This window comes from Halichoerus grypus, chromosome 13 (genome assembly GCF_964656455.1).
Source record: "Halichoerus grypus chromosome 13, mHalGry1.hap1.1, whole genome shotgun sequence".
NCBI classification, from domain to species: domain Eukaryota; kingdom Metazoa; phylum Chordata; class Mammalia; order Carnivora; family Phocidae; genus Halichoerus; species Halichoerus grypus.
In genome coordinates this window covers 60,388,530-60,408,255 of record NC_135724.1, presented here as the reverse complement: position 1 = coordinate 60,408,255, position 19,726 = coordinate 60,388,530, and the positions used below count along the sequence as shown (strand labels likewise).

Below are 19,726 nucleotides of genomic sequence, written 5' to 3'. Positions count from 1 at the left end.
TATTAATTTATTTGAATGTTTGATAAAATTCACCAGTGAAGCCATCTGTTTACAAGCCAACTTAACCTTTCATCTATTTTGCCTAAACCCCACTCACTTCCCACCTCTGGCAACCAGCAATATGTTCTCTGTATCTATGAGCTTTGTGTTTTTGTTTTGTTTTAGATTTCACATGTGAGATCATATAATATTTCTTTCTCTGACTTATTTCACTTAGTGTAATGCCCTCAAGGCCCATCCATGTTGCTGCAAATGGCAAGACTTCATTCTTTTAATGGCTGAATAACATTTCATTGTACACATATACCACATCTTTATTCATTCATTTATCAATGGACACTTAAGTTGTTTCTATATCTTGGCTATTGCAAATAATGCTGCAACGAACATGGAAGTGCATAAATCTTTTTGAGTTAGTGTTTTCATTTTCTTTGGAAAGGTACCCAGAACTGGAATTGCTGAATCATACAGTAGCTCTCTTTTTAATTTTTTGAGGAATTTCCATGCTGTTTTCCATAGTGATTGCACCGGTTTACATCCCCACCAACACTGCACAAGGATTCCCTTTCCTCCACATCCTCACAATCACTTGTTATTCCTTGTAATGTATGGTTCTGTGGCAGTAAGTACATTCACACTGTTGTGTAAGCATCACCACCATTCATCTTCAGAACTTTTTCATACCCCAACTGAAGCTCTATACCTATTAAACAGGAACTCCCCATTTCCAATTCTCCCAGCCACTGGTAACCACCATTTTACTTTCTGTCTCTAAATTTAACTGTCTAGATACCATGTATAAGTGAAATTTTATAATATTTGTCTTTTTAAGACTGGCTTATTTCACTCAGCATGTCTTCAAAGTTCACCCATGTTGTAGCATGTGTCAGAATTTCCTTCCTTTCAAAGGCTGAATACTCTATCCATTGCATTTATATACCACAATTAGTTTATCTATTATCCATTGATGGGACATTGAGGTTGTCTCCACTTCTTGACTACTGTGAATAATGCTATCAACACAGGTGCCCAGTAGATAGACTGTACAATGTACTATCAAAAATACATTTTTATGCTTGTATTTTCCTTGTGAATCCTTCCTTTTTTTTTTTAAGGCTCTACTTCAAGATCAGAGAATATACTCACTCCTATTTCCTTTAATTTCTTTTGACATTTAACTCTTTCTATCTATCTGTAATGCCAATTTTTAGTATCATTCTTATTCCTTTATATGCCCAAATCTGTCTTCTAGTCTGGGTTTCTAGTCTGTTTCAGTACTCGGTATTTCCATTCTTATACCAATACTCTATGGTTTTAGGGTTTTTTTGCATTTGAGTATTTTATTTTTTTATACTTTTTTGTATAGCTTTATAATAAATTTTAGTCCATTTTTTTCCAAAATTATCTTTCCAATTCTCACCAAATAAATTTTAGAATAATTCTGACAAGTTAAAAATGTTGACATCTGGGCCAAAGAAATAAACATAAAAATTAAGCCACAGAAATACTAGAGGGATGCTTGGGTGGTACAGTTAGTTAAGCCAGACTCCTGGTTTTGGCTCAGGTCATGATCTTAGGGTCATGAGATCGAGACCTGTACTGGGTTCCAGACTCCACAGTCTGCTTGAAATTATCTCTCCCTCTCCTTCTGCCCCTCCCGCTTGTGCTCCTGCTCTCTCTTCCTCTAATAAATAAATAAATCTTTAAAAAAATACTAGAAAAAATTCTTTAAGATAGGTAAGTTTTTCTAAAATGTGATATAAAAGCTCAAAGTCATTTTGTTAGAAATCCTAAATAAAAACTGTAAACCAGAAATGCAAATATCACAAACAGAAATCAGACAACAAATGAAAAACATCTGCAACCCAAATGGAAAAGGACTAATAGAGTTTTAAACAAATCACTAGAAAACAGACAACTTACCAAAAAAAAAAAAAAAAAATCAGAAGCTACGAAGCAGCAGTAAGGAAAAAGAAAACACAGAAGTATTCAAATCCATTTCATAATTTTAAAACTATAAAATAATGAAACACCTTTTCACTTAAAAGACTTGATGAAGATTAAGGCTGTGCTGGCAAGGGTTCAGGGAAACCTGAATACTCATACATTGCTGATGGTGATGAAATTGGGATAACCTATTTGGAAAGGAATTTGGTTGAGTCATTAAAATATAAATGCAGTCTTCTGTCTTAATAATTCAACTCTTAGTAATTTATCCTACATGTGTGCTACACAGATACGCAAAGATTATAAAGAAAGACATCCAGGGGCCACCTGGGTGCCTCAGTCAGTTAAGCATCCAACTCGTATTTAAGCTCAGGTCATGATCTCAGGGTTGTGAGATCAAGCTCCACAGAGGGCTTGGAGTCGGCTTGTTCCTCTCCCTCTCCCTCTGCTCCTCCCCTGCCACTCAAGTGCTCTCTCTCACTCAAATAAATAAATGAACAAATCTTAAAAAAAGACATCCACTAAAATGTTACTTGTATGCCTTAAACACTGGGGGAAAAGAATCTAAATATCTGGTTAAACAAAGTACACTACACGTTTTATGCTGAAAGTTGTGCAAACAACAGAACAAAGCCCTTTTTAAAAAAAAGCTATTTTTTCCTTGGCATCCCCTCTTCTGTAGAACCTGTAAATGCTGGGAATGCCTCAGGACTGGATCCCAGACCCTTTTCTATTTTCTAACACACTCCCTAAATGACCTAATCCAGATTCATGGCTTTAAGTACCATTTAAATGCCAAGGACATCTAACTCTGTACCTTTAATCCTTACCTAAAACTCTGTATTTGTATATCCAACTGTCTATTTGCCATCTTCACATGAATAGGCATATGAAACCAAAAAAGACTATAGAGAATTCTTGATTTTCCCTGTCAAATTTTCTCCTCCACACCCTCATCCACCTTCTCCATTTCAAGAAATAGCACCACCATCCATCCATCACTTAAGCCAAAAATCCAGAAATGCTGACTCCATCTCTACTACATACCCCAAATTAAATCCATGTCCTTTCATCTTGATTGCTACCCATCCCAAGCTACTATTATCATTTGAACAGGCTCACTGCAAAAACGTCACAAATTATTTCCATTCCTTCTACTCTTACCCACTTCTTCCTTCCTCCTCCTCTCTCGCTCTCTCTCTCTCACCCCTATACACACCTTCTACAGGCAGCAGAGGAATCTTTTAAAACTACAAACTGGATGATACCACTGCCCTGCTTAATTTTTTTTATTGACTTCCCACTGAACTTAGAGTAAAATCTAAACTCAAACTAAACTATGTATACTATATGAAGTAGAATTATGAACAATTTTTAAAGCATTCAAAATCCTCAAAGAGGTAAGAGAAGACTAATAATATACAGCAAGACTAAAGAAAACCAACAAGAAATACAGAGTAGAAAAGTGTAATGGCTGAAATAAAGAACTTTACAAATTTGATAAATAATAGAATGGATAAGCCAAAGAATGAATTAATGAGCCAGAAGATCAGGTAGAGGATAGTTGCAGAAGGCATTAAGAGGGGATCAAAAAAACAAAACGGGAAAATATTAAAATTAAGAGATGTAAAGAAGTTAGAAGTGGCAGAATCCACATAATAAAATTCTCAGAAAGAAAAAAAATGGAGAAAACAAAATATTTGAAAAAATGACCAATAATTTTTCAGAATTGAGGAAAAGATGAAAGATCTCAGACTAAAGTTTCTGGAATACATCCTAGCACACAGTAGATGCCGAGTAAGTATTGGCTGAATGAATGAATGAAATAAGACAGAAAAATAATTACACCCAGACTCATTATAAATTGGAAAAGACAAAAATTTCAAAATCTTCTAGGGAGGAAGTACAGGTCACAGTGAAAGGAAAAGAAACCAAATGGATATCAGAACTTCCAAAAAGCAACAGATAATACAGTAATATTTTCAAAATGTTAAAGGAAAAGAATTCCAAACCAAAAATCTGTAATTAAACTAATCTATTATTTAAAAGTGACAGTTACCTAAAGGTATTTTCAGGCATAAAAAGCCTTCGAATGTTTACATACAAACACCCTGTTGAAACTGCTTTTATATAGGCACTCAAATAAGAACTGAAATAAATCTATGAGGACACTACGTGATATATGCGAGTAAGAGTGCGTAAATAACCTAATAAAGCATATTTTATATAAAAAGTAAAAAAAAGGATGAAGAAAACCCCTAACAATCCAGAACTAAAATTCAACAGAACACGAACATGGCTACTGGGAAACTGAGGGTGGAGGATGGGGTGGAGCAGACCAGAGGACAGTGAGAAAGCAATTAAAGTACTTGTCTTGTTTGGAGGGAAGATATATATTATATATATATATATATATATATATATACACACACACCTACATGCGCGTGTGCACATATTTAGAATTAAAAAACTGTAGAAAATAACTAGAAGTTTAGTAAACAGAATGTAAATAATTTCCAATGTATTATAATAAATGAAAATGGATTAAACCCATTAATCAAAAGATTAGAATCTCTGTGGCTGGATAAAATAAGATTCAGCAATATACTTTGTAAAAGAAACCACAAAAAGATACTAAAAAGATTGAAAAGAAGAAGACAGCAAGGGGCGCCTGGGTGGCTCAGTTGTTAAGCGTCTGCCTTCGGCTCAAGTCATGATCCCAGGGTCCTGGGATCGAGCCCCGCGGCAGGCTCCCTGCTCAGCAGGAAGCCGGCTTCTCCCTCTCCCACTCGCCCTGCTTGTGTTCCCTCTCTCGCTGTGTCTCTCTCTGTCAAATAAATAAATAAAATCTTTAAAAAAAAAAAAAAAAAGACAGGAAGAAGATGTACCAGGAAAAATAAACCCAGGCAGGTGGTTAGACTTTGTTTACCCCATTCATGAATAATTCAGACCTTTCCTGGTCTGGGCTCAGCTCCCTGCCATTCCTGGGTGTGTGGATTCCACCACTGCATTAAAGCTCACAGGCTAAGGAGTACCTGTTTCCTTTGTAGGAAAGGGCTTCACTTTCTGTTTTCTATTATGATGATGAGTCCTTTTTCCATTTCAGGCACCTGCAGATTCCTCTTTCTAGCTTTCAAACTCAGCTGTGTATTTTTTATGTTATATTTTTATCTAGCATTTCCACATATTTGAAAAAGAAGGTAGCTTCCCCAGTCTACCATTTCATCTAGAAGTCCCCAAAACATCCACTTTAGATTATGTTACAACTGAAAAACAAAGTTAAAGTTACTTAAATTTTTCATCTATATTATAAAATGATAAAGCTCAACTGATAAAGAAATGGAAAGTAATAAAATGGTATCTTAGCATAGTCCTTAGTACATATAAAATATTCAAATACTGCCCTCTAAATTCACCACTAATTTTACATTCTACCCAAAGAAAGTAAAGACAGAACCATAAGCATGGAATGAGAATTCCATTTTTCCTGTTTCAGCTTTCATTGGGTTGCAGCTGCTTTTGGGGGTAAAAATGCTTCCTTCAAAATTGTTGTTGTTGTTTTTTAAAGGCAACTAGTAAAGGACCAAATTATAGCAACAGAATTCAATGATCCTTAAGAGTCATTCAGTTAGGAAAGTAACCATTACTTTCTCCATGATTTCATCTTGGAACCTAAAATCCAAGACTGTATTCTGAGACCTACCACTGATGTTTTGGTTGACCTTCATCACATCTCAGTATTTGTTTCTTCTTGAAAGTAATGTTAAGCTAGATGACAATGCAGATCTCCTATCCTTCCAAAATTCTGATTCCAGAATAAGAGGTTTAGAATAATTTCACTCCAAATGCTATTTTTCTATGAATGCAAAAATGACAGCTTAAATTATTAAAAAATTATGACATCCTTATTGCTATTCCCCCCCCACGCAAAAAAGTATAAGCCATTACACATAAATACTAAGTATTTCCTACTTAAAGACCATACAGCTTAATTCCCTCACATTTTATTTTATTTTATTTTATTTTTTTTAAAGATTTTATTTATTTATCTGAGAGAGAGAATGGGAGACAGAGAGCATGAGAGGGGAAGGGTCAGAGGGAGAAGCAGACCCCCCGCTGAGCAGGGAGCCCGATGTGGGACTCGATCCCGGGACTCCAGGATCATGACCTGAGCCGAAGGCAGTTGCTTAACCAACTGAGCCACCCAGGCGCCCCTCCCTCACATTTTAAAAGTGGTTCTAAGAGATGCCTGGGTGGCTCAGTCTGCCTTCGGCTCAGGTCATGATCCCAGGATCCTGGGATCGATCCTGCATCGGGCTCCTTGCTCAGAGAGGAGCATGCTTCTCCCTCTGCCTGCTGCTCTCTCACTCTATCTGACAAAAAAAAAAAAAAAAAAAGTGGTTCTAAAAAAATAATGGAAAAAGGCCTCACAATGCATGTTTCTGAGATATTAACTGGACTCCCCCCCCCCAACTACTAAAACCATTCAAGGGAAAATTCAGTCTATGAGAGGGGATTGTGCGTTCTTTATCATACCAATGGTTGACTTTCACCACAATACTTTCTGGCAGCTATTCCATAATATTTTCCCACAAGAATACGACAGTTGTATTCCAGACCAAGAGATTAGTATCATAAACATGACAAATTTAACCAACAGCAAGCAAAAGATGAAGACAAACATCCACATCCTTTAAAATAAACTGTCCTCAACAATGTCCTTAAAACAATGTTCTTAAAAGTCCTTAAGTTTATGGTCTATTTTTATACAGTTTTATATTAACTTTTATAATGATCATGTAGTACTTGTATAATCTAAAAAAATAAAAATTAAAAAATAATAAAATAGGTCAACTTCCATTTGGTTTGCTCTGGAGAACTATAATGTTCTAAGGGAAAGTATAATGAGATGACAGGTGAGAGACTGCCTCAGACAGAGGTAGAGGGAAAGTAAAAGGTACTTTTGTGTGTTTTATGTTTTCTAACCCAGCCACCAGAATAGGAAAGGAAGTAGAAGATTCAGGACAGAAGCTCAATACAGTAAATATAGGCTGTTTTTGGGTTGGTGCTGCTAAATATTATATCTTTCAGGAATCTAAGCATGGCAGGTAATTCAGAAGACTATTCAAAGTAAATACAAGGGGCATCTGGGTGGCTCAGTCAGTTGAGCATATGCCTTCGGCTCAGGTCATGATCCCAGGGTCCTGGGATCGAGCCCCACATGGGGCTCCCTGCTCCGCAGGGAACCTGCTTCTCCCTCTCCGTCTGCTGCTCCCCCTGCTTGTACACGCAGTCTCAAATAAATAAATAAAATCTTAAAAAAAAAACAAACAACAAAGTAAATACAAGATAAATGGTCAATTTGGTTTAGCTATATGTGTATATTACTTTCAAAATTACACAAAAGTAAACTTATGGTACAAAACAGAGTAATATTTAGATACCCCAATTGCCTGAAATATTAACAACCAATATCTACTAATCCCAGCCAAGCCTAAGGCAAAACATATTAGGAGAAATTTAGCAAAATAAGTACCAGAAAACCCGAGTTCTTATTGTTAAGTCTAACTCTTTGGGTCTCAGTTTTGTCATTTTTAAATGAGGTCCATTCCAGCTCTAAAATTCTACCATTCTTTATCTCCCCCACTTCTTTCCTCAATATAGATAGAAGGTGAAAAGTATGTCCAACAAGCATTGGTCTAGAAGAACTGATTCTCCTCATAACTTCAAAAAATGAATATGTGATGCTAAACTATTTAACTATGGGTATTTCCTTTAGCTATCCTACCCCAGTTTGCTCATGCAATTTTTTAAAAAAGATTTGACATAGAGAGAGAGAGAGAGCACAAGCAGAGGGAGGGGCAGAGGGAAAGGGAGAAGCAGGCTCCCTGCTGGCAGGGAGCCCGATGCGGGGCCGGATCCCATGACCCTGGGATCATGACCTGAACTGAAGGTAGATGCTTAACTGACTGAGCCACCTAGGCGCCCGCTCATGCAATTTTCAATCACTTAATATTTACTAAGCATCTATATGCTAAGCAATGGAACTAAAGATAAACAAGACACAATTCTAGCCTAAAGGAAATTTACTGTTTTTAAGGGGCAAAAGACAAGTTAATTACTATATGGAACAACAAATGTTACAGAAATAAGGCAGCACTACCACAAAGAGATTACCCAACTCAGGTGCATGTATATGGGGGTGTGCTTGGGGAATTTCAAGAAGAGGTAATACTAAGACAGTCCTGAGGATGACCACCAGGCAGGTAGATATGAAGAGCACTGCACAAGGAGAAGGATAAGCATGTGCACAGATATGGACACACACTCCCATACAAGAAAGCAGGCCATATTGAAAGGATAGCAAAACCTGAAGCACAATGGATAGAAAATGAATCTAAAGAAAGTAGGAAGGGATCACATCATGAAGCACCTTGTGATTATGTTGCAGGATCTTAGTGATGACAAAAAGCACTTTAAGACTTTTAAAAAGGCAGTGACATAATTCAAATAGTGTTTAGAAAGGTGTTGCTGATGAAACTTTGGAAGACAGACTAAAAAGAAATCAGATGAGAGACAAGTAGACCACTTAAAGTATAATGATCAGATTGTGAGGTAGGGAGAATAGTAAATAATAGCAAGGAGGTTAGAATGACACCCAAGTTTCTGGCTCCAGCAACAGGAAGTTGCTGAAAGTAATTTAAAATACAACAATTCAAGGGGCTGAATTGTTGGGTGGCTCAGTAGGTTGGGCATCCTACTCTTGATTTGAGCTCATGTCATGATCTCAGGGTCGTGGGATCGAGCCCCGCTTCTGGCAGCAGGGCAGTGTGCAACATACTCAGTGAGGAGTCTGCCTGAGATTCTCTCCCTCTCCCTCTGCTCCTCCCCTGATGCACACGTGCACTCTCTCAAATAAATAAATCTTAAAAAAAGAAAATAATTTAAAAGAACCAATTTGCATTTGTCTGTTGTATTTATCTCCTAACAGTAGCAACTAAATAATATCTCAAATTTTTAAAAATCAAAATTCTCATTACTTTATTAGACAATATTTACAAAAGAGGTTACTGGTAAAAAGATGTTTTTTGACACTGTCAAACAGTGGACCATAAAGGACCACATTCTAACAATATATTTAGACTTTTAAAGAAAATAATACAGGCAGTTGTGTTTACAATGATCTATTTGCCCTGGGTATCTAATACATCTACATACACATTTATTTCCAGAATTGTTAAGATGTATTATATAAAATACTTATCTGCAATTGAGAGAGATGGCATAAATGACTTCTAAAGTTTGAAGATTCTAAAAATGAGCTGCTGAGTTACTGACCTCTTCCTAGCCCCACAGGGTTCTAAACTGTGCAACTTCCATAGACCAGTAGAGGGCTGCAACAGCTCAGAGAAAATGGTTAAGGCGTAGCTTTTCTTGCATCGCCGGCACTGGGAGCTGAAAAAATTACCAATGGCTAAAGTAGAAATCTAATAGAATATATGTATTCACTCCACTGTCAACATATTCTAAAAGGGGTCAGGAGTAATTACCCAAATCCTGAAAACTAGAAACACTCATTATTAACCATTTTGCCACCAGCTCCTTTCTCTTCTGTCAAAATGGTAATAAAGTGTTTGGGAGGCCAAGTAAAATCTCACCAACATACAGTAATAAGGAGGAAAAAAGTCAATCAAAATGAGTTAGCAAATCATCACTTCCTTTCAGACCCACTACACCACACTGCTCCTACCAAACTAATCTTCCTAAAAACAATTAGGTTATTCTTACGTCTACTTTATCAATTCTGTTCTGCATATAGTACAGTGTTGAAATCTAACTTTCCCTTGCCTAGATTTTAAGGTAGATTTCTACCTCATGTATACAATCTTATTTTCAACTCCCCTTCTCAGACCATTCCTACTATTATATATATACTATTACATACAATATGCAATAAAGTTAAAATGGAAAGAGTCGTTGAAGTGAACTTTGAAGAAAGAAACAAAATTACATAGGTCTAGAGAAAGGGAAATGCCACTGTTGGAAAGTTTGTACAAAGAAAGGGAGATAGCCTGAGGGAGCGAGGAAATAGATCCAGGAAAAGCATATAGGGGCTTCCACTGAATTTGTAATGTTTAATTCTTAAGCTGGGGATAGGTACCCAGGAAGTTCATTATGCTGTTTCCTGTACCTTTTATATTATTGAAATATTTCAAAATAAAAAGATTTTGATATTTTAACTTTGCCCCCTTCTCCTGCCCCTCAAAAGACAACATAAATCTGGTGCCATTCTAAATACTCCTCACAGTTTAATTCCAAGTAATGCCCTAACTCACTTTTACCGCTTTCTTTTAAAATGAAAGGGCACATACTTTACCTTCAAATGGAAGGATTTTTAATTGTTTAGATCATTTGGTGTACTTTTGACATTGGTACATAAAAATATAAGAGACTTAGGATAAAGGTCATGGCATTAATAAAAAAAAAACAGTTTACAAGAATCACTGCTTCTATAATTATAAACCTGTGATCCTGAAACTCATCTTTATGCCCAAACTCTTTATGCAGTTGAGAAGCTGCTGAAATTAGTACCTTATGAGAGAGCAGTGCTAGTGGAAGTATTAAATTATTTCTAATCTGCATACCACACTATTCCTACCCTGACCCAACTACAGCATCAGTTGTAACACTGCTTCAAAATAGAGCCAAAATTTATAGCTTTCATATGACTTCACATCAGAGTTGAATTGTTTAGGCTTTTAGTACTTATCTGCTACCTCTCTTTTTCTGTATCCTGCATACTGTCCAACATAACCTACTTACTATACTACACACAAGAGTTCAGGATAAGTGCACATTTCAGGGCACTTAAAAGAAAACATGCTCTTAACTGGCTTAAGGTAATATATGTATGTATTACTGGTAGCTTTTCTTGGCCACAGCAATTTAGAATTATAAACTGGTTCCTTACCAAAGTATACTGAAGAAAGTGACAAGGAAAAATATGGTAATGGGGGAACTGGAACAGAGTAAATTCAATGTATTAAAATAACTGTAAGAGAGTAACAAGAAAACGGTAGTATTGTGAAAACTCCAATCCTCACAGGAAGGAATACATGCATATTTTGTCTTACTTTTAAAAAAAGAAAACATTTCTGGATACATAACCACACAAATGTTATAAAGTGGGAAAAAAGAGGCACATCTCACTGATAGTACCAATATTAAAACAGCCTTATCTATCAAAAGGAAATATACTATAAAAATAATGCCTAAAAACACAAGTTTAGGACTATTTAAGAATATAATAATTCTAGATCAAAACTGAACTTAAATTTTCAAGTCAGTGATTCTTAGTCTTTTGGACAGACCTATTTCAGACCCTGAAAGCATATTCACTAAGGAATCTGCAATATAATTTCAAAATGTTTACAAAACCTCTCCCTAATTATGGATCCTTGCTTTAAGTAACTAACTCTTCCTGCTAGATCTCAAGCTCCATAGAAGCAGAGAATGTCATCTTCTTCAGGTATGTGCTTAGAGCACTGGGACCTAAAACCTTAAAACCTAACAACCTTACCAATGATCTTCTTGTCTCTCACTGAATTCCATACAATTTCTACAATTATTTTCTAAGAAAATCTGCATTACATCATTTCCCATCTTGCAAATTCATTTTTATTAAGTTCTTCATCCTAGTAATTTCATGTGCTATCTTTTCTCCCTTAGTCTTCTTATGCCAATCAAATCATTCTCCTGTCACTGGCATTGGGGTGATTCTCGGTCATTCAATAAATATACAGTGACTCTTTACAGTGTGATGAAATTTAGGTGTACAGCACTGAACAAGACAGACACGATCTATGTCCTTGCAGGGCTTACCACGTTCCTTTCTACACCAACCAGAAAGCAATTTAGATGTTTAAGAATAATACTGTCATGGGGTGCCCAGGTGGCTCAGTCGATTAGGCATCCGACACTTGATTTCAGCTCAGGTCATGATCTTGGGGTCGTAGGATTGAGTCGCACATCCGGCTCTATGCTCAGTGCGGAGTCTGCTTGTCAGTCTTTCTCTGCTCCTCCCTTGCTCATGCTCTCCACCCACCTCAAATAAATAAAATCTTAAAAAAAAAAAAAAATACTGTCCTCTTATTTCACATGTTTTTGTTTTGTTCACTTAGTGTAAACCCTTAAAAAAGACAGAGACCATAATAATGTCTTTGCGTGTATTTTCCCAAACACCTGCCTCAACAATAAGTGCAATGCCGTTCATAGATACATTTATTTAAAATTTGTTAACTATGAAATGTTTAAAATCTTTATTATATCCATAATATTTGTTCAACTTGAAGATTCAGAAGTAAAAAGATAAAAATTCTAGTTACTTTCAAATTCAATACCCAGCAATAAACTATCACACTGTCAGAGTGGATCATTCAAGCCCTTTCACTCTTCATAAACATCCATAATCCGTAACACAAAATAATTACTTTTCCCTAAAAGGGTAAACATGTATCTATTATTTTATCCTTTTTTCTCTTAATAATATCACCAACTTCTTTGAAGGTGTACTTTTGTGAGGAAACAATACAGCCACAGATTTTAAACAAATCTCATCTCTAAAATGGGACTCAGATACAGGGTACCTGGCTGTCTCAGTAGGTAGAGCATGTGACTCTTGATCTCGGGGTCTTGACTTCAAGACCCATGTTGAGTGTAGAGATTACTCAAAAATAAAAAAATATATGGGAATAAGATAAACTTCACAAGGTCACTGTTAGGAGTGAATGAAAGGTTATATGGAGAGCCTATTATCAATCAAAGAACACTTGTAATAACACCTGTATCGGTCAATAGGTACTTCATAACGAACATGACTTAAATGTTAGACTCCAGTTTTCCACTATGCTCAAAGGATTCTGTTTTTTGCTACTTCTTCCCTAATATCTGAGTTCACAAAAATTATAGACAGGAGAAATTCTTGGACTCGGGGTGTGAAGGCATAATAAAAGAGCCCAAAGAGTTATCATGTCAAGGTTAACAGTTTGGAGAGAGCCAGTTTCTTCTGGGGTTTGCCAAAAGGCTGCAAAATGCAAGTTCTGATTCAAATGATAAATATAACATATAGAATAATGTTATAATAATTATAACATATAGAAGATTAACAATCTCTAATATACAAAGAATATCCAGAGGGGGAGGTTGGAGAATTGTTAACTCTTTTATTACATAGTTTATTTATTTATTTATTTATTTATTAAAGATTTTACTTATTTGAAAGAGAGAGACACAGCGAGACAGGGAACACAAGCAGGGGGAGTAGCAGAGGGAGAAGCAGGCTTCCCGCTGAGCAGGGAGCCCGATGCGGGGCTCGATCCCAGGACTCTGGGATCATGACCTGAGCCGAAGGCAGATGCTTAACCGACTGAGCCACCCAGGCGCCCCCATAGTTTTTTATTTTTATAATAAGCATATATTATTTTTGTAATTTAAAAACACAATAAAAGTGTTTTTGAAATTGTTTAAATTCTTGATTGCCACTCTTGGAGATTTCCAATAAGAAGGAACAAAGAGAGAAAAATAGCCAAAGGATATGAAGTGTCAATTCACAGAAGAGAAAATGCAAATGATTATTTCCTGATATATTAGCTAATATCCAAATTCCTGTAGCTAAAATCAATATTCATACCATAATTAAAGACAAGAGCCTTGAAATATAAAATATAAGTGGTAATACTTAAATCTAATAACACAAATTTTAATTGTCAACCAACAACAGATAGGTATAGATTTTTTCCACTGGGTGTTTGCAAAAGCAAAGGAACACTGGCGTCTGAGGGGGAAGGAGGAGCCAGGAGGAGGAAAAAGGACAAAGGAAAGGAAGAATGAGTAAGCCAATTTTCTGTCAAACATTCCTGTTTACTTTCAATGATATGAGGACAAATAGAAACTCAGTAAAGAGGTATTTTTTTGTCCTGTTCAATGCAACTTAAAGAGAACATTTTTTTTTTTTTAAGATTTTTCTTTTTTAATTTATTTGAGAGAGAGAGAATGACATAGAGAGAGCATGAGATGGGGGAGGGTCAGAGGGAGAAGCAGACTCCCCGCTGAGTGGGGAGCCCGATGCGGGACTCGATCCTGGGACTCCAGGATCATGACCTGAGCCAAAGGCAGTCGCTTAACCAACTGAGCCACCCAGGCGCCCGAGTACATTCATCTTTATTCTTGGGATGAACACTGGAAGTCAGGGATAATTTCTGAAGGTTGAATAACCACCACTGGATGATCCACCTCAACATAAATCTATGAATGAATTAGGTTGATCTTAAGAAAAATTTCTCTTAAAGTAACAAACTTACATTTATATAGCACTTATAAATTTCAAGTTAGTTCATGAGTACTAGTATCTAAAGTTGGAGATATTCCAGTGACACCTTTTTGAAGTATCTTCATAACTAGATATGTAAGATATCTACTCTCATCATTGATTAAAATAACATATATGAAAGTATCTAACAGTACCTTAAGTACAGAAGCTCAATAAAATTAAACTTGATCACCAAGTAACTTTCAAATACTCAAAATTAAACTCTGGTGAAAAAGGACTTACTTTAACTCAGAGGTTGCAAGACTTTGGTATAGAACAACAAGGCTTTCTTCCACCTTATAATATTTTTGTGCAAATTAACGTAAGAAACATTCTGTAAAATTTTAATTTTCTCCTCTGTCATTCTCAATCACCACTAATTAGTAAAGTGGTATAAAGAAGGTTTTTAGTATTTACTTCTACCTCCTTAAGTTTCAAACAGAAGAGGTCTAACAAAATAGAATGAAAGCTGTGTACAATGTGCCTTTGGTAGAAGAGAGAGTAAAAGTATGTGTGTTTTTTATCTCTTCCTTTAGATTTACTAATGCTTCTCTTTCTCGAGTGAATTTCAAGAGTCTAGCATTTTGCCAGAGAATTTTAACCTGGATCCTACCCATGGTTCAACACCATCAGGTTAACTGATGTTTTACTGATCTCAGAGTAGTTGGGAAATTCAAGGGATCTGATGTAAAAAGTACTTCATGAACTGGGGTGCCTCAGTGGCTCAAGTCAGTTAAGCATCTTGATTTCGGCTCTTGATTTCAGCTCAGGTCATGATCTCAGGGTCCTGGCATCCAGCCCCACATTGGGCTCCCCACTCAGCAGGGAGTCTGCTTGAGGATCTTCTCCCCCCCCCCCCGCCTTCATGTGCACACTCTCTCAAATAAATAAATTAAAAAAAAATTCTTTGTGAACTACACAGCACCATAATTCTTACATACTATTATCTTGTATCCTGAGTCAATACAGCTATTTCTAGGAAGAGAGAACCACACATGCATGGTTTTCATTCTCTGTTAGAATTCAGGAGGCAGACAAAACTCCCATGTAGGACGAAGAACAATCTGAGAAGCTACAAGATTCTCTCACACCTCTTTCAAGTAACACAATAGTTTAAAAATATGATACTTGGAGGCGCCTGGCTGGTTCCATCAGTAGAGCATGTGACTCAATCTTGGGGTTGTAAGTTCGAGCCCCACATTGGGTATAGACATTATTTAATTTAAAAATAAAAAAAATCTTTAAAAAGAGAAAATATGGTATTTATCACTAATATTTGTGACACTTCCCCCAATTATGGCCCAAATACAAACCGAAAGCCAGAAAAGTATACTACTACATATTCTGAAACAATTTTTGTGCAATAAGCAAATATCAAGGTATTGGCCAAAGAAGAGACAATACTTAAGATGCCAAAGAAAAAGAAATTATTTCCACCTTACTACTTGCAGCTTCATGTTTACATCTTCTACTTATCTCAATCTGGAAGCATTTCTGTGTTTAAACTTAATTTTCTAAGAATTTCAGAGTTTGAATTTCTTGGAATTTTGGAGGGTCTCATTAATTGGAAAATCTAGTCTTAGATGCTATTTTTCTAAAATGGACAAATTTACTATAAAAGTAAATTACTTATAAAAGTCCTAAATGAGTTTGGTTAGTGATCTTTTTTCCTCCCGTCACATACATTTCTTTAGAAAAATGGCATCAACATCAAGGTGGAGTTTGTTAAAATCACCTCTTGTAATGTTAACAACCGTAGTCCTTCCGTAGCTGCTGAGATTAATTTGCTTCTGACAACTAACATAAAAAAAACCCAATAGTTATCTCAACATCTCAGAAAAGGCTTGCTGCCTACCTTCCAAGATTCTCATAAAGCGTTTACTTTTCTTTTTGTTTTTTTGACCAACACAGTAGAAGGTAGAATAGCTGGCCCCTAGACATTTTCACAAAGTCTGAAATTTAAGAAACACTGCCTTAAAACTTCAAAATCAGCTGAACACTCTTAATTAGAGGCAGAGCACAGACAAACAGTTAAGAACGGGAACAATAACAGTCTGTCACTTTTTTTTAGGTCTGTGAATATCTACACATCGCATAACAGTTCAAAGCCTCATTTTCCTCAGCCATATGTTAAAATAATAATAGTACCTGTTTCACAGGGTTATTTTGAAAATTATCTTAAATATTTTACTTAAAACTTTGAACACAGATACATTCATATTCTAAGTGCTCAATGAATGTTTGTCATAACTTTTAGCTTCAAGATTACAGGTAATCTACATACACAACAATAAACAATATTCACATATGTGTTTCCAGTATTATCAATTTAAAGCACTAGAAGAAAAGGTCTTTAAACATAACACCGAAAGCCAACTAACAAAAACTGTCTGAACATTTCTATATTTTTAGATGTACAAAATAACCTCAACACAAACCATTCAAAGCTGAGTTTATGAAGGAAATTATCTCCTGTTATTGCCATATGTGGAAACTAGCAACAGACAAATTAACATTGCAACTAAGATACTTTCACTATTACTTTTTAAAAGCCACTGTTAAAGAAACAGATTATGCATGCATGAGTGTAAATGAGAATGTTTTCAAATGCTATACGGAGAAACTTCATATTCTCCAGAGGAAGTCAGGCTCTAACAACTGCAATATCTAAAATGTTCATAAGAGGCTTTACTAAGATTAGAACTAAGTGGGGATCAGAAAATGTATCTACAGGGAGTTATAATCTGTAAAACAGCAGGTGTTGGAAACAATAAAGCTAAGGCTAAGCAAAAACCTAGGGATCTAGGCACCTTGTAACACAGTAAAACTATTTTTTAAATATTGCCACTTTTTATATGTATAAAAGTTTACTGTTTTACCTTGTGCTCTCCATATGTAATCACACTTGTTCCATCCAACAACCCTGTAAATTATTTAGGAAAATTACTTTTTGTAGATTAAGAAGATTCCTCAAAGTTAATGTGATTTGTCAAGAACCACAGTTAGGAAGTAATAAATCAAGATTTTTTTTTTTAAATCAAGAATTTAAATTGAGGCCTTATCACTTATATTTCAATATTTTTTCCACTACTCCATAAAACTACTTCTTAAAGAAAGAGGTATTAGCATTTTCACAGAAAGGAACCTCTAGGCCCAACCACAAACTTTTTAAATAGGCTGTCCTGACTTGGGTAAGTCATTTCACCTTACCAGGACTTTAATTTCTCTTGAGGAAAACAGACTAGGAAATTTGAGTTCCCTTCCAGTTCTAAGGACAAATCACCATGACTGTACCCTTTACACAACACAGGCATTTTAGAAATACATTTCAACGTTAATTTTAGCAACAAGTTCCAAGTCACAAAATAATGTGAACAACTCTTAAGCAACCTATTCCAATTATCAGACAATTTTTTCATGCCTTTCTGATAGATACTGATTCAGTATCATTAAGTTTATATACAGAAAACAGCCTAAACCTCTTACTATGATGGAAATAATCTCATAGATCATTCTCTTTTCAGAGTGTAATAATGCTCTTAAAACATGAGAATGAAGAAAATTTAACTACCAGTCAACTAACGCCAACAAATTGAATATTTTTACTATTATTCTTCTTACTCCTTAGAATAAAGACCTCTTTTCCAACAAAGTGTTTTTCAAATATCCCACTGACTCCCATTTTCTACAATCTACCTCAGAAGACTATCACATTTTCCAACAACTTCTATAGGAACAAAAAGGAATATATAAACACCTTGATAAAAACATCTTCATTTTAAATTCATTCCACTGAGGAGGCACTTGTCTCCAAACAAAATTCAGGCTTTTTTTTTTTTTCTTTTCTTCCTGATATTCAAGAACTAAAACCAGAGACTGAACAACATATTTTCACCTACTAAATTCTTTCCTCATCGGAATATTTTAGTTCTATTCTTCCTCAAATATTCCTCATGGAATACTCAACCCTAGATTTTCACTTTCCCAGCTCTGCTTGCTCATAAAACCATACTAACAACAACTACGAGATGAAGAACATTAAAGGCATCCTGTTTTTCTTTTTTTCCTTTTTTCCTTCCATGAATACCACTTAACACTTAGATTTTAGCTCATTTTAACACCTTGCCTGCCCCTAAAATATAACACATATCCTGAGTAGTTAAGCTTGATTTTAGTCAAACCGACTGCAGATCTTCCTTTAAAAGAAATTTAGTTAGTACTTGGTGTCAACTTTATAAAAGATCTTTAAGTAGTAAAACCTTTCTCCTCTTGCCTATAATCTGGGGAAACATTTTGAGTCTTTAAATATTTTTTTGCGTTTAGCCCAAATTAAAGACTTTTCCCAACAAGATTAGTTAATATAATGACTTGATCTTATATAGTCAACACTATCTCATTTTGTTTTTAAGCCACTTGGCACCAATAGAGCATATGTTCTGCCAGTTCTGAGCTAATCTCCAGGAAAGCCTTTGTATAATGACTGAAGAAACTGAAACAGATCAGTGCCCGAGATTTTTAGCAGCCTACTTGAGCATATGTTTTTAATAAGCAGTCAATTTATTTTAAAATAGCTATTTTACCGTTTCGCCTTCCTTCATAATTTACGTAAACCTTTTTAAAATAAAAAAGGAGTACGACTAAGAACACAGGTTCAACTTCAGGATTACAGATAATTCCAAGGCTTTACACATCACTGAATCTGCAACCCATTTCACCCGCGTTCGCAGTTTAGCCGCCGGTGTCCAGTGGAAATTACAATGTCAACGACTACACTGCTTAAAATGTCTCCTACGGTTTCAACTGGTGCAACAGTGTTAACTTCCCATCCCAAACTGTTTCTTACTGTTATTATTAAAACAGCTGTCAGCTGGGCTTCGGTAACCTCTTTGTACAACCGTTTATTCAACGCTTTGGGATCCTCGAAGTGCGTCACATCATATTACCCCTCAAAATGAGATCTAAGAACCTGACGTGCTCCAAGGGTCTACGAACACCATTAGAATGAGCATTTGCAGAACCATGAAAAGAACCAACTGCCCAATGCGGCAAAGACAGATTACACTGGCATTTAAGACAGAGCTGCAGCGTGCCGCTCTCCTTTCCCCTGAGACTATTAAAGCGGCAATTTCCCTTCTCCCTTTCATCTTCCTCTCCCCTGGACCCCGATACCTCCGATGCTCCCTCCGGGAGTGGCCGCAGCGGTGTCCTGCGGCCGCGCCCGCACCCTGGCTCCGGGCGGGCGGGCGCGCGCGGCGGGCTGGGCGCGCCCCCACCCCCTCCCCGCCCCGCCCCGCCGGGTCCGGCCGCGGCACGCCGGCGGCGCCCTCTCGGGCCGCGCACACTCGCACGCACACGCTCCTCCCGACCCCGCCATGTTCCGGGAGGCGGCGGCAGCCCAGCCCCGGGAACGGC

The 19,726-nt window shown here is 36.4% G+C and overlaps 1 protein-coding gene across 7 annotated transcripts in view; it reads right to left on the bottom strand.

Moving 5' to 3' along the window:
• ANKRD12 (ankyrin repeat domain 12) overlaps window positions 1–19,726 on the bottom strand; it is a 123,870-nt gene that overhangs the window by 103,625 nt on the left and 519 nt on the right. The window contains exon 1 of one of the 7 annotated variants that reach the window (XM_078060589.1): window positions 19,484–19,565. The exons of the other annotated variants lie outside the window; for them this stretch is intronic. The gene's annotated coding sequence lies outside the window, so the exon portion shown is untranslated. Of the gene's footprint in view, window positions 1–19,483; window positions 19,566–19,726 lie in introns of those variants that run through there. 7 annotated transcript variants of the gene reach the window in all.